This window comes from Octodon degus, unplaced genomic scaffold (assembly GCF_000260255.1).
Source record: "Octodon degus isolate 3935 unplaced genomic scaffold, OctDeg1.0 scaffold00091, whole genome shotgun sequence".
Taxonomy (NCBI): Eukaryota; Metazoa; Chordata; class Mammalia; order Rodentia; family Octodontidae; genus Octodon; species Octodon degus.
Genome location: NW_004524667.1, coordinates 11,935,223 through 11,946,800, shown reverse-complemented (window position 1 = coordinate 11,946,800; position 11,578 = coordinate 11,935,223). Strand labels below are relative to the sequence as shown.

At 37.3% G+C, this 11,578-nt stretch overlaps 1 pseudogene; it reads right to left on the bottom strand.

Annotated features, from left to right (window-relative positions):
• Positions 1-3: 3 nt before the first annotated feature.
• Positions 4-11,578, bottom strand: part of LOC101564481 — a 23,365-nt pseudogene continuing 11,790 nt past the window's right edge.

The window sequence follows — 11,578 nt, the reverse complement described above, 5'->3', positions numbered from 1 at the left end:
CCTTCAGGAGTGCAGGGCTCGCCACTTGTCCAGGGGACCGCGGTTTGGGCTGTATTTCACCCCGCAGCCATCAAGGATGAGGCGCTTCTCGGCCACCGTGTCCTCAAATTCATCCGCATTGAATTTGGTGAAGCCCCACTTTTTAGAGATGTGGATCTTCTGGCGGCCAGGGAACTTAAACTTGGCCCTACGTAGGGCCTCGATCACATGTTCCTTGTTCTGCAGCTTGGTGCGGATGGACATGATGACCTGCCCAAGTGGACCCTTGCCACTGTGCCCTGGGGCTTCCCAAAGGCACCCCGCATGCCAGTCTGGAGCCTGTCAGCCCCAGCACAGGACAACATCTTGTTGATGCGGATGACATGGAAAGGGTGGAGCTGCACCCGGATATGGACGCCGTCTTTGCCACAGCTTTTTACCATGTACTTGTTGGCACAAATCCGGGCAGCTTCCAGGGCTTCCGAGGAGAGCTGCTCACACTCATCAGACACCACGTGGGCGCAGAGCGGGAACTCACCCACTTTTGCTTTCTTCCACCCCAGGTCAAAGATGCGGATCTTGGCATCAGGGACACCTCGGCAGAAGCGGGACTTTGGGTACGGCTTGTTTTTACAGTACCGGTAACACCAGGCGGGACATGGCGACACCAAAGGTCTTCGAAGGCGCACTGAAGGAAAAGAGCTCCAACATTTGTTGTTGGTTGATTTCTTTATGATGGCCATTCTTTCTGGGGTGGGATGGTATCTAGTGTTCCCTTAATTTGCATTTCACAGATGTCTAGTGATGTGGAGCGTTTTTTCATATATTTATCCGCTTCTTTAATTTGTCCCCCGAGAAATGTGTATTCATGTCAGATGCCCATTTCTGGACTGGGTCTTTAAATTTTGGGGCCCTAATGGTTTTTATCTTTTTGTAAATTCTAGAGAGCAGACCCTTGTCTGAGTGCTTATTAGTCAAGACCTCTTTCCAAATTTGTGGATTGTCTTTTCACTTTGTTGGTAATGTCTTTTGATGTGCAAAAACTTCTCAATAAGAGGTCCCAGTTGATAATTCTTTCAAGTATTTCCCCTGTAGTTTGATTTTTGTTCATGAACTCTTTGCCTATCCCTATCTCTTTAAAAGTTCTTGCTATGTTCTCTTCCAAGAGATTTAGTTTTTCTGTTTTAATGTTTAGATCTTTAATCCATTTTGACTTTATCTTAGTGCAAGGAGATAGACCTGGGTCAAGTTGTAGTTGTTGGCATGTACAGAGCCAGTTTTTCCAGCACCGTTTGGTAAAGAGGCTATCCTTTTTCCAGTAAGCATGTTTGGCCCCTTTGTCAAAGATAAGTTTGATGAGTGTGCTCATAAAGGCTTCTACATCTTCTAATCTACTCCATTGATCCTCAGGTCTATTTTCTCGCCAGTACCATGTTGATTTTATCACAGTAGCATTGTAGTAGAGTTTCAAGTCAGGAATTGTAATTCCTCCTGGCTTGTCATGTTGCCAAGGATTGCCTTTGCAATTCTATGTCTTTTGTGATTCCAAATAAATTTTAGAAATATTTTCTTTATGTCTATGAGTTATGTTGGTGATAGTTTGATAGGGATTGCATTAAATCTGTACAGCAATTTTGGGAGTATGGCCATCTTCACAATGTTGCTTCTTCCTATACAGGAGCCGGGAATATCTTTCCATTTTCTGAAATCCTCTATGATCTCTTTTTTCAGAGTATTGTAATTTTCCTAGAAAAGATCTTTTACTTTGCTAGTGAGATTAATTCCAAGTTATTTCATTTTCCTCAGTGCTATAGTAAAAGGTATTGTTTCTCTATTTTACCTGTCACTGTGTTATTATCTGTATAGAGGAATGCTATTGACTTTTGGGTATTGACTTTGTATCCTGCTATGCTACTGAATTTGGGTGTCAATTCTAGTAGCTTCTTGGTTGGGTTTTTTTGGTCTTCTAATCAAAGTACAATGTCATCTGCAAATAATGATAATTTAACTTCTTTACCTATTCTTATTCCTTTTATTTCTCTCTCTCTTGTCTAATAGCTCTAGCTAATGATTCTAGAACTATATTGAATGGGGTGGTAATAGAAGACATCCTTATTTTGTAACAGATCTAAGAGTAAAGTATTTCAGTTTTTCCCCATTTAGAATTATGTTAGGCATTGGGTTGTCATAGATGGCTTTTATTAGATTGAAATAGAGGCCATCTATTCCAATTTTCTGTAGGACTTTGAACATGAATGAGTTTTGGACTTTCTCAAAAGCCTTTTCTGCATCAACTGAGATGATCATATGGTTTTTAGATTTGGCTGCATTGATATAGTGTATTACATTTATAGATTTGCATATATTGAATAATCCTTGTATCCCTGGGATGAATCCTACCTGGTCATAGTGCATAATCTTCTAGATGTCTTTCTGTATTCTATTTGCTAGGATTTGATTGAGGATTTTTGCATCTATGTTTATTAGGAAGATTGGTCTGTAGTACTCTTTCTTAGTCACATTTTTTCCTGGTTTTTATTATCAGCATAATACTTGCCTGCAGGAATGATTTTGGGAGGATTGCTTCCTTGTCAATTTCATTGAAGAATTTGAGGAGTATAGGGAGTATATCTTCCATAAATTTTTTGTAGAATTCAGCTGCGATCCATCAGGACCTAGATTTTTCTTTATCGGTAGGTTTTTTTTTATTACATTTCATATTTCATTGGCTGTTATTTGCTTATTGAGAGTTGTTATATCTTCTTGATTCAGTATTAGTAATTTGTACCTTTCTAGTAATCTGTCCATTTCTTCTGTGTCTTCTATTGTGGGAGAATAAAGATTCGAAAACTACCTATTGGTAATCTGAATTTCCACTGGGTCTGTGGTAATTACACCCTTTTCATTCCTTATTGCTTGTATTTGAATTTTTCTTTCCCTTTTTTGATAAAGTTAGCTAGGATCTTATCAATTTTATTTAATCTTTCAAAGAACTAGCTTTTTGATTTGTTAATTCTTTGAACTGTTTTATTTGTCTCAATTGAATTAATTTCTGCTCCAATCTTTATGATTTCTTCCCATCTTTGGGCTTTCTGTTTGGTTTGCTCTTCCTTTTCTAGATGTTGGAGGTGCAGCACTAGGGTGTTTATTTGTTCCTGTTCTGTATTCCTAATGTGTGAGTTCACAGCTATGAATTTCCCTCTAAAAAATTCTTTCCATCGGGGAGATAGCTCAGTGGAATAAGCACTTCCCTGGCAAGTGCAAGGGCCTGAGTTCAATCCCCAGTGCCACCAAAAAAAAAAAAAAAAAAAAAATTCTTTCATCGCATCCCATAAATTCCAATAAGTTGTGCTTGAATTTTCATTGAATTGTAGATGTTGTTCAACTTCTTATTTAATTTCATGTGTGACCCATTCGTTGCTGAATACAGTGTTGTTTAATTTCCATGTATTGTGGGTTTTTTCTGGTCATTTACTTCCAGTTTCATTGCACTATGGTCAGATAATATTCATGGGATAATTTCTGTTTTCTTGCATATACTTAAGCATGGCCTATTGTCTAGTATGTGGTCTATTTTAGAAAATGACCTTTGTGCAGCTGAAAAAATTGTTTATTCAGCTGTGTTTTGGTGCAACACTCTGTATATGTGCACTAAGTCCATTTGTTTCAAGCTCTGTTTGAGTTCTGCTACTTCTCTGTTAATTTTTGTCTGCTTGACATATTTTTTTTGGGATAAGGGAGTGTTAAGTTCTCCTGTTAAGTTTGTGGTGCTGGATATTAGCTTCTTCATGTCCATGAGTATTTGTCTTATATAGTTGAGTGCTCACATGTTGATGCATACATATTTATGAGTGTTACCTCTTCCTCTTGAATTTTTCCCCTAACCGGTATGTAGTGACCTTCTTTATTTTGTTTGATCATTCTTGATTTGAAGTTGAGACTGAGAACAGGATTGATACTCCTGCTTTTTTCTGAGGTGGTGGGGCATGTAGTATTGTTTTCCATTCTTTGAAATTTATCTTATGAATTTCTTTATGAGTTAAATGTGTTTATTGTGTACAGCACATTATTGGATTTTGTTTCTTAGTCCACTGTGCCAGGCTATTTCTTTTTATTGGTGAATTGAGTTCATTTACATTGATGGTTATAATTGAGATGTATTTACTTAGGATTGACATGCTATTTACCTGCTGTTGTTTACTCCTTTTTCTCCTGCACTTGTTTGCCATATTTAGTGGGATCCTTCTGTTCTTTTTCATGGAGTTCTGATCATTTTGGCACCTCTCTAGAATATCTCTCAGCACTCTGTGTAGGTTTGGCTCTGACATCATGAAATTCTTTAGTTGTTCTTGTCATGGAGGTATTTCACTTCTCCTTCAAACTTGCAGGAGAGTTTTGCAGGGTATAGTAATCTGGGCTGGAAATTATTTTCACAGATAACTTGAAACACTCTGCTCCATGCTCTTCTCACCTTCGTGGTTTTTGAAGAGAAGTCTGTCATTGTTCTGATGGTTTTTCCTTTGAATTTGATCTGCTTCTTTTCTCTAGTGGCTTTCAGTATATTATTCTTGTGCTGGATTTCTGGGATCTTGACTATTATATATCTTAGTGTGTTTTTAATTGGGTTGAAGTTATTTGGGGTTCTGTATGCTTTGGTTACCTGAATGTCAGATTGTTTCATCTTATTTGGGAAGTTTTTTGCTATTACTTCTGCCCATATTCTTTTTATATCTTTTGTATTGAATCCTTCTTTCTCACTGATGCCTATTAGTCTCATGTTGTTCATCTTTGCATCATCTTGCAGGTGATGAATTACTTTTTCCTGCATCCTAGTTGTTTTTAAGAGGTCTTTTCTTTATCTTTTCACTAGCTGCGATGGCATCTTAAAGATCTGAAACTCTATCTTGACTTTCACTGCAATGGTTTTGTAAGCTTTTGATTGAGATTTTAAATTCCTGTATATCTCTTTGGCTCTGCTTCATGCAATCTATTTCTTTCCTGTAACCCGCATTCAATGATTCAGTAATTTTTCTAATCTCCTCTATTTTTTTTTACCAGTGTCTTCCTGAGAAGCAGTTATTAATTATTTTACTACAGAGATTATTTATAATTTGATTTCCTCTATATGTTTCTGCATTTTATTCTTTAATTCAGAAACTATTAATTTGGAGATTTCTTTTTTTTTTTTTTACTTCAGAGGTTATTTCTGATCTGAGTTCCTCCATACTTTTCTGATGTTATTTCTTTATTTTAGACACTATTGATTCAGAGATTTCAGCTATGTGATTCACAATTTCTTTTGTGCTAGTGTCTTGTGGACTTGTTCTTGGTAGGCTTCTGGCCTGAGTTTGTATTTTCCTCCTTCTGTTTGTCATTTGTATAGCACTGTCCTCTGACATTTGTTGTAGAGCTTTGGTGCACTGATAACCTTAGCACCTACTGAAATTGAAGGGCAGATCCACTAAGTTTGAGTTCATCCAGTTGTGCCTGGCTTGGTCTGGCTACTGTGATCAGCTCCTTTCTGCTGCATTCCTTGGTAGTGAACTTGGTGTACCCCTCTAGCAAGATGTTCTGCTCCTGGATTAATTGGGTGTTTCTACCCCCTAGTCTCTCTAAAAGGACTTCAGCTGCAGAGTTTCACCCCAGGCCTGTGTGCCAGGCCTGGGCTAGGTCTGGAGGGGTTCAAGGAGCTCAGGGGAGTGCAGGAGTTCTCCCACACACTCTTGGGTCCTGGGCTTGGGCTAGCTCCTTAGGGGTGGAGGCGTCTCGAGAGTGCAGTGGGAGGGGTCCAGAAAGCATGACAGAAGGTCTCACTCATGGGGCGGGTGGGCCTGAGCTTGGTCTGGGGAGATCCAGTGTTCGCAGGGGAGCACGGGAGCTCTCCCACTCACTTGCTGGGTCTGGGCTTGGGCTTTGTCAGAGGGGCCCATAATTACTTTTGATAAAGAAATAAAACAGCAAAAAAGTCTAATCCAGGAATTAAAAACTACTATTACTGGTTAGGTAGCAAATTATAACATTAACATGATGTTGTAGACCTTGTGAAGAAGATAAGATTTCTGCAAATTATTTAAGGAGGTCAAAGATTCATTTAGTGGGCATTAGTTCATCTACAAATATATGAAGTTATTAAGAACACCTGGAGGAAAGGTCCTGGATATGTCTTACAAGAAAACATAGGAAATGAGTAAGCAAAGTGAGGAGAGGTTCCTGAGCACTCTGTGGGTTTTTTTTTTTTTTTAAAGCCTTTTGATTTGCTCTAAGTGAAATGTAAACATAGTAGTATTTGGGAAACAACATGCTATGGCCTGGATGCTAGAAATGCCCACTCTGACTTCTATATCAGATAGGATTCTCAATAGACAAGGGTAAAAGCTGACAGTGATGGTCCAAAGCCATCATAGAAAACCGGGCTATTAAGGTTTGGGTCTAGATGTCCCCCTAAAGCCTTGTGTGTTGGTGGGGCTTTTTCAGGGGTGGCAGAGTCTTGAGTGTGTGATGTTGGATTTAAGGGTGTGTTATAACTAAGTCATCAGTTTGGTACCTCCCTGACCTAGCAGTTTAGATACAATATAAAAGGGGCATAAAAATGCTGTTAAGTTCCCATGTTGTGTTCCTACATCTGCCCACCATCAACTGTCCTCCTCTACCACGCCACCTTGCCTTGGATTCAGACAAGTGGGGACTGAACTCTCTACAACTGTGAGCTAAAATAAGTCTTTTCTGCCTTAGCTTTGGGCATCGGGTATTTTGTCTCAGCAATGAGAAAAGTAACTAAGACACAGGCTTTGGGCAATCATGGCTTGGACAAGTTTAGCAGCTGTGGAGGTGATGAGAAGTAGTAGTTTTAGATATTCCAACAGTAGAGCCAGTGGATTTTCCTGGCAGCTTGCATGTAGGCTGTGCAGGAAGTGCAATCCAAAACAGCTTCAAGGTTTCTGTTTTGAACAATGTCCATAACGGAATAAACTGAGAGTGGGAAGGGAAAATGTAGAACAGTTTTGAGGGAACATTAGGAGCTTAGAGAGGTTCTGAATTTCAAGCATAATTAGTGATGGTCACTAATTTATTAATCCTACTACCCATTGAAGGTAGTAGGATTAATAAATTGGATCTTCAAAAGACAATTGTATGGTAGGTAAATAAATTTTGAGTCTAGAGATGCTTATCCACTGGTGATGAGATGATCAAAATTGATAATATAGATGGAAAAGAGTGCCAAAAACAGAGTTCTTAAGCACATCAGGAAATGTTATCTGGACAGAATGGCCAAGGAGCACTTATTCTGCAAGGGAGTAAGCAATCTACATAATATGGTTTTCAGCCAGCCTAACTAAGATGACTCCAAAGAGGGAATCATTCTCAGGCTTGCGGTCACATGCACCCATTAGGCCTTGGCCTCGTTACTTTGAACAAGAGATGAAAATGGTAGAGGATGCCTTGATTTATTTACTGACTCTAATCAAATTGAGATAATTGCCCAATAAACCTCAAGACATTTCTACTCTTGTGACCAGCAAACTTGTTTTGCATGGCCATGGACATATCTGAATTCATTCAATGCCCTTGTCTCCTGCAAAATTTTTATAGTCTGAAAGCTACAAAAGCTTTGTTCATGCTACAACATAGGTATGAAACATCTCTTTAGTCAATCTTATCTTTTTTGGCAGAAATTGTATAGATTCATATTTGAACTTCATGAAGCAGCAGGGTATATCTGAGTCATCACATCTCATAACATTTATTCTTCACTTTTATTTAATAGTCTTTGTCTTATATGAGAATTTGAACTTTTCTTAGTGATGGTCAAAGAGTCACAGGGAATCACATTTTTTTATTTTTCAGAATTTCACAAAAATCTAATGGTGGTAGGAAAGTCAGAGAGAGAGAGAGAGAGAGAGAGAGAGAGAGAGAGAGAGAGAGAGAGACTATCTTAGTTACTCTTCTCTCGTTGCTGGGCCAAATACCCTACACTCAAAATGAAAGAAGGAAAGGTTTATTTAGCTCACAGTTACTGGAGATTTCAGTCCATACTCATCTGGGTCCAATGCCGAGTAGCACGTAGCAGAGGGCAACCTTTCATGGTGGTGGCAAAGAGCAAGAGCAAGGGAGGGGTAGCAGCAGCTCAAGCAGCTGGCTTCTCTTCCCACCTTACATTGTAATGCAAATTTCCTGCCCCAGGGCAGGTGCAGCAGCCACACCCACAGTAATCAATCACAAACTCCAGAAGCTGCCCCAAAACTGCATGAGGCTTTGAGGGGGGACACCTAGACACAAACCATAACAGAGACAGAGATAGAGACAGAGACAGAGAGACAGAGAGACAGAGAGAGACAGAGATTGGAACACTTTTCCACTGTCAGGAGTCTTCCAGTCTAACACTGTCATGTGACCAGTAGGTTGTGTGAGGAGGGCCTAGTGGCACAGGAAGCTAGCTAAGAAGACCAATATGCTTTGGGGTTTATGAGTCATCTGTTAGGATGTCTTCCGTGAAAGAAGCAAGAACATCTGCAGACAAGAAAATTAGACAAAACCAGATGGTTAAAGGCCCTGTTCTGGCAAATAGATTCAGAGTTACGGGTAGACAAAGAGCCTTTTCTTTTCTAAGTAAACTGACTTTCTTTTTTAGAATCAAAGGGAGCACTTTTCTCACTATCTCTATTTGATCTGTAAAATCTTGCTCAGGAATTATCTTGCCTGTTCAACATGCCTTCCATTTTCTCTTATTTGCCAGCTGCTTTTCTCCACTCTGGCCACAGCTGGTCTATTCATCTGTGAAGGTTTTTCAAGTTATTGAAAGATATAAGCTTAGTTTGCCTGGGAGAATTATTAGCAGTGAAAACGTGCTTTTGTTTCTGATTTCCATTTTCCCTACTCAAGTGAGAAAAAAAAATAGCACTGCCTCATTATGGAATTAAAACTTATATTATTAAAAGATTTTCTTTTTCTTTTTTTTGGAAAATACACAAACCTTTTCTGAAGTTCTCCTTCTAGGATCACTGTTTCCCCCTTCCTTCATTTCTTAGGAAGTCCAAAATTCAAGTATGGAGCACTGAAACACATACTTTATCATTTTTGCAATTATGTACACGTTTAAATAGAGTATTTCAGTATCTATGAAGAAAAAATGAACATGTATCTAAACATAATAGATGGTAATGTATTATTATATAAAATTTTCCATAAGGTGTGTCAGACTGCACATGTTTTTCAATGACCAGAATTTGCTTACATATTATGTTTGATACCTCACTATGCTGCTATCTCCATTCTGAGGTATTTATGTGTGAGAGATTTAGTTGTGTGCATATGTACATAAAATGAAATATGAGATTATAAAATTAGGAGACATAAGGTAATTAAATATACCTTAAATAAATACACATATATAAAAGCACATGTATACATAAACATATTCAATAAAATGTACAGATTCAAGAAAGACTCAAAAATGAATTTTTCTAGTACTTGAAAATATTTGCTATTAACATTTTATTGGCCCTCTATCTCATTGATAGCAATTGTTATTGTCAATCCTGCCATTTCATTTATCCATTCTTTTAGAAGTTTCACTGTATGTATTGTGGTTGTGATTTGTATTTCCCTGATTTTTACATATTCAATTATTCATTATTTTTTCACTTAATTGAGATAAAGATCATGTAACATAAAATTAACCACTTCACGATATGCAATTTTGTTGATTCTACCACATTCACCATCACTGCCACTACTTAATTACATAAAATTAGTATCATTCTCCAAATAAACCCATTGCTGTTAGCAGTCAGTAAAATTGTACCTTTCTTCTAAGGTTTTTTGTGTGTATTGATTTATTTTATTTAGCATAACATGTTCATCTGTGATGCAGCATGTGTAAGCACTTTAACTTTTAATGACTGGAAAATATCTCATTGTGTAACTATATAACATTTTATTTATTCATTAAGAAATGTAAGAATGTAGGATTTCTTAAGCCTTCTGGATGCTTAGCACTTAAATTTTTAATGTCTGTAAAACATTTCACTGTGTAGATATGTAAAATTTTATTTATTCATTAAGCTATGTAAGGATATAGGATTTTTTATACTTTTAGGATCTTGAAAATGCTACACTGAACATTTTTGTACATTATTTAATGTAGAACCATTTTTAACTCAGTATGAAGTGAAATAGGTTATAAAGTAATTATAAAGGAATTAAATGCATGAAGTATATTATTTATATGAAATAAATACATTGAAGTGTACAGGTTTTCAATATTCAAGAGTAGAATGTATGGGTTACATCCTAAATATACATTTAACTTTTCAGGAGCAACCACTCTGTTTTCTAGAGTAGCTGTGTCATTTTACTTTACCACCAGCAAGGGTAAGGATAACAAATACTCACATCCTCATCAACATTTGTTATTTTCCATTTTTTAAACTAAAGCTACTCTGGTTTGTAGAAAATGACCTTTCGTGATAATTTGCACTGTATTTGCATTTCCTGGATTACCAATAATTCTGGGCATCTGTGTAAGCTCTCTTTAGGTGGTATGTTGGATGCAACACTCAGATTTCCCAAGGTCACATATTAAGGGTCTTTTCAAATGGGGTCATTGACAGATAGTGAGGATTAAATGAGGCTGTGACAGTGAGACTAAATGATTACATTAGTGGCTTGATCAGAAGATGGACTGGAGCTAGCTAATTGCTCTGTCTTGCCATGTGATATCCTGTGCTGCCAGGAGACTCTGCAGAGTCCTCACCATTGTGAAGGGCCTCATGGGACACGGCACCTCAGCACCAACCTCCAGAACTTGAGGTGAACATACCTTTACATATTAATAAACTGTTCAATCTATGGCATTCAATTATAGAAACAGAAAATGGACTAAGACCACTTTTGCATCTTTCTCAGAGATACATCTTTATAGTTATTTTGTGTCCTATGTTTTTCTTCTTCAGTGCTACATATTCTGTACATATACTGGATACTCAGTCTTGCCAGATTTTATGATTTGCAAAGACAGTTACTCTATTCTGTATTTTTCACTTTCTTATGCACCTTTCTGAGGCACAAATCTTGGTAATATGAATAAAGTTCATTTGTTTGTTTCTTCCTTTGGTTGCTTACATTTCTCATGTTATATCTGAGAAATCACTGATTAAGTCATGAAAACTTACACATAGGATTAATTATTAAAAGTAGCTGTATCAGTCAGGCTTCTATATGGAAGTGGCACCAGCATTTTAAATAGACATATTGATGATAGATGATAGATAGACAGATAGACAGATAGATCTGAGTAAAAGTCTCAGAAATGGGTTCATATTATTAGAACCATTCAACTTTTATCCCATGGTGACAAAACATTCAAAGGAGAAAGAAAATTTGTTAACAGATAGTACCTAACCAATTAAATGAACATTAAACACAAAATTTAATTCAACATAGATAACTGACATAAATATAAAGGCTAAGATCATAAAGATTTAGACACAAAAATGGGACAACATCTTCATGACTTAGTGATAGACAAGATCCTTGGGTGGTCTCAGTGATAAAGATAAAAAAATTACATTAAATATTTCTCAGTCAAAACATTGTTAAG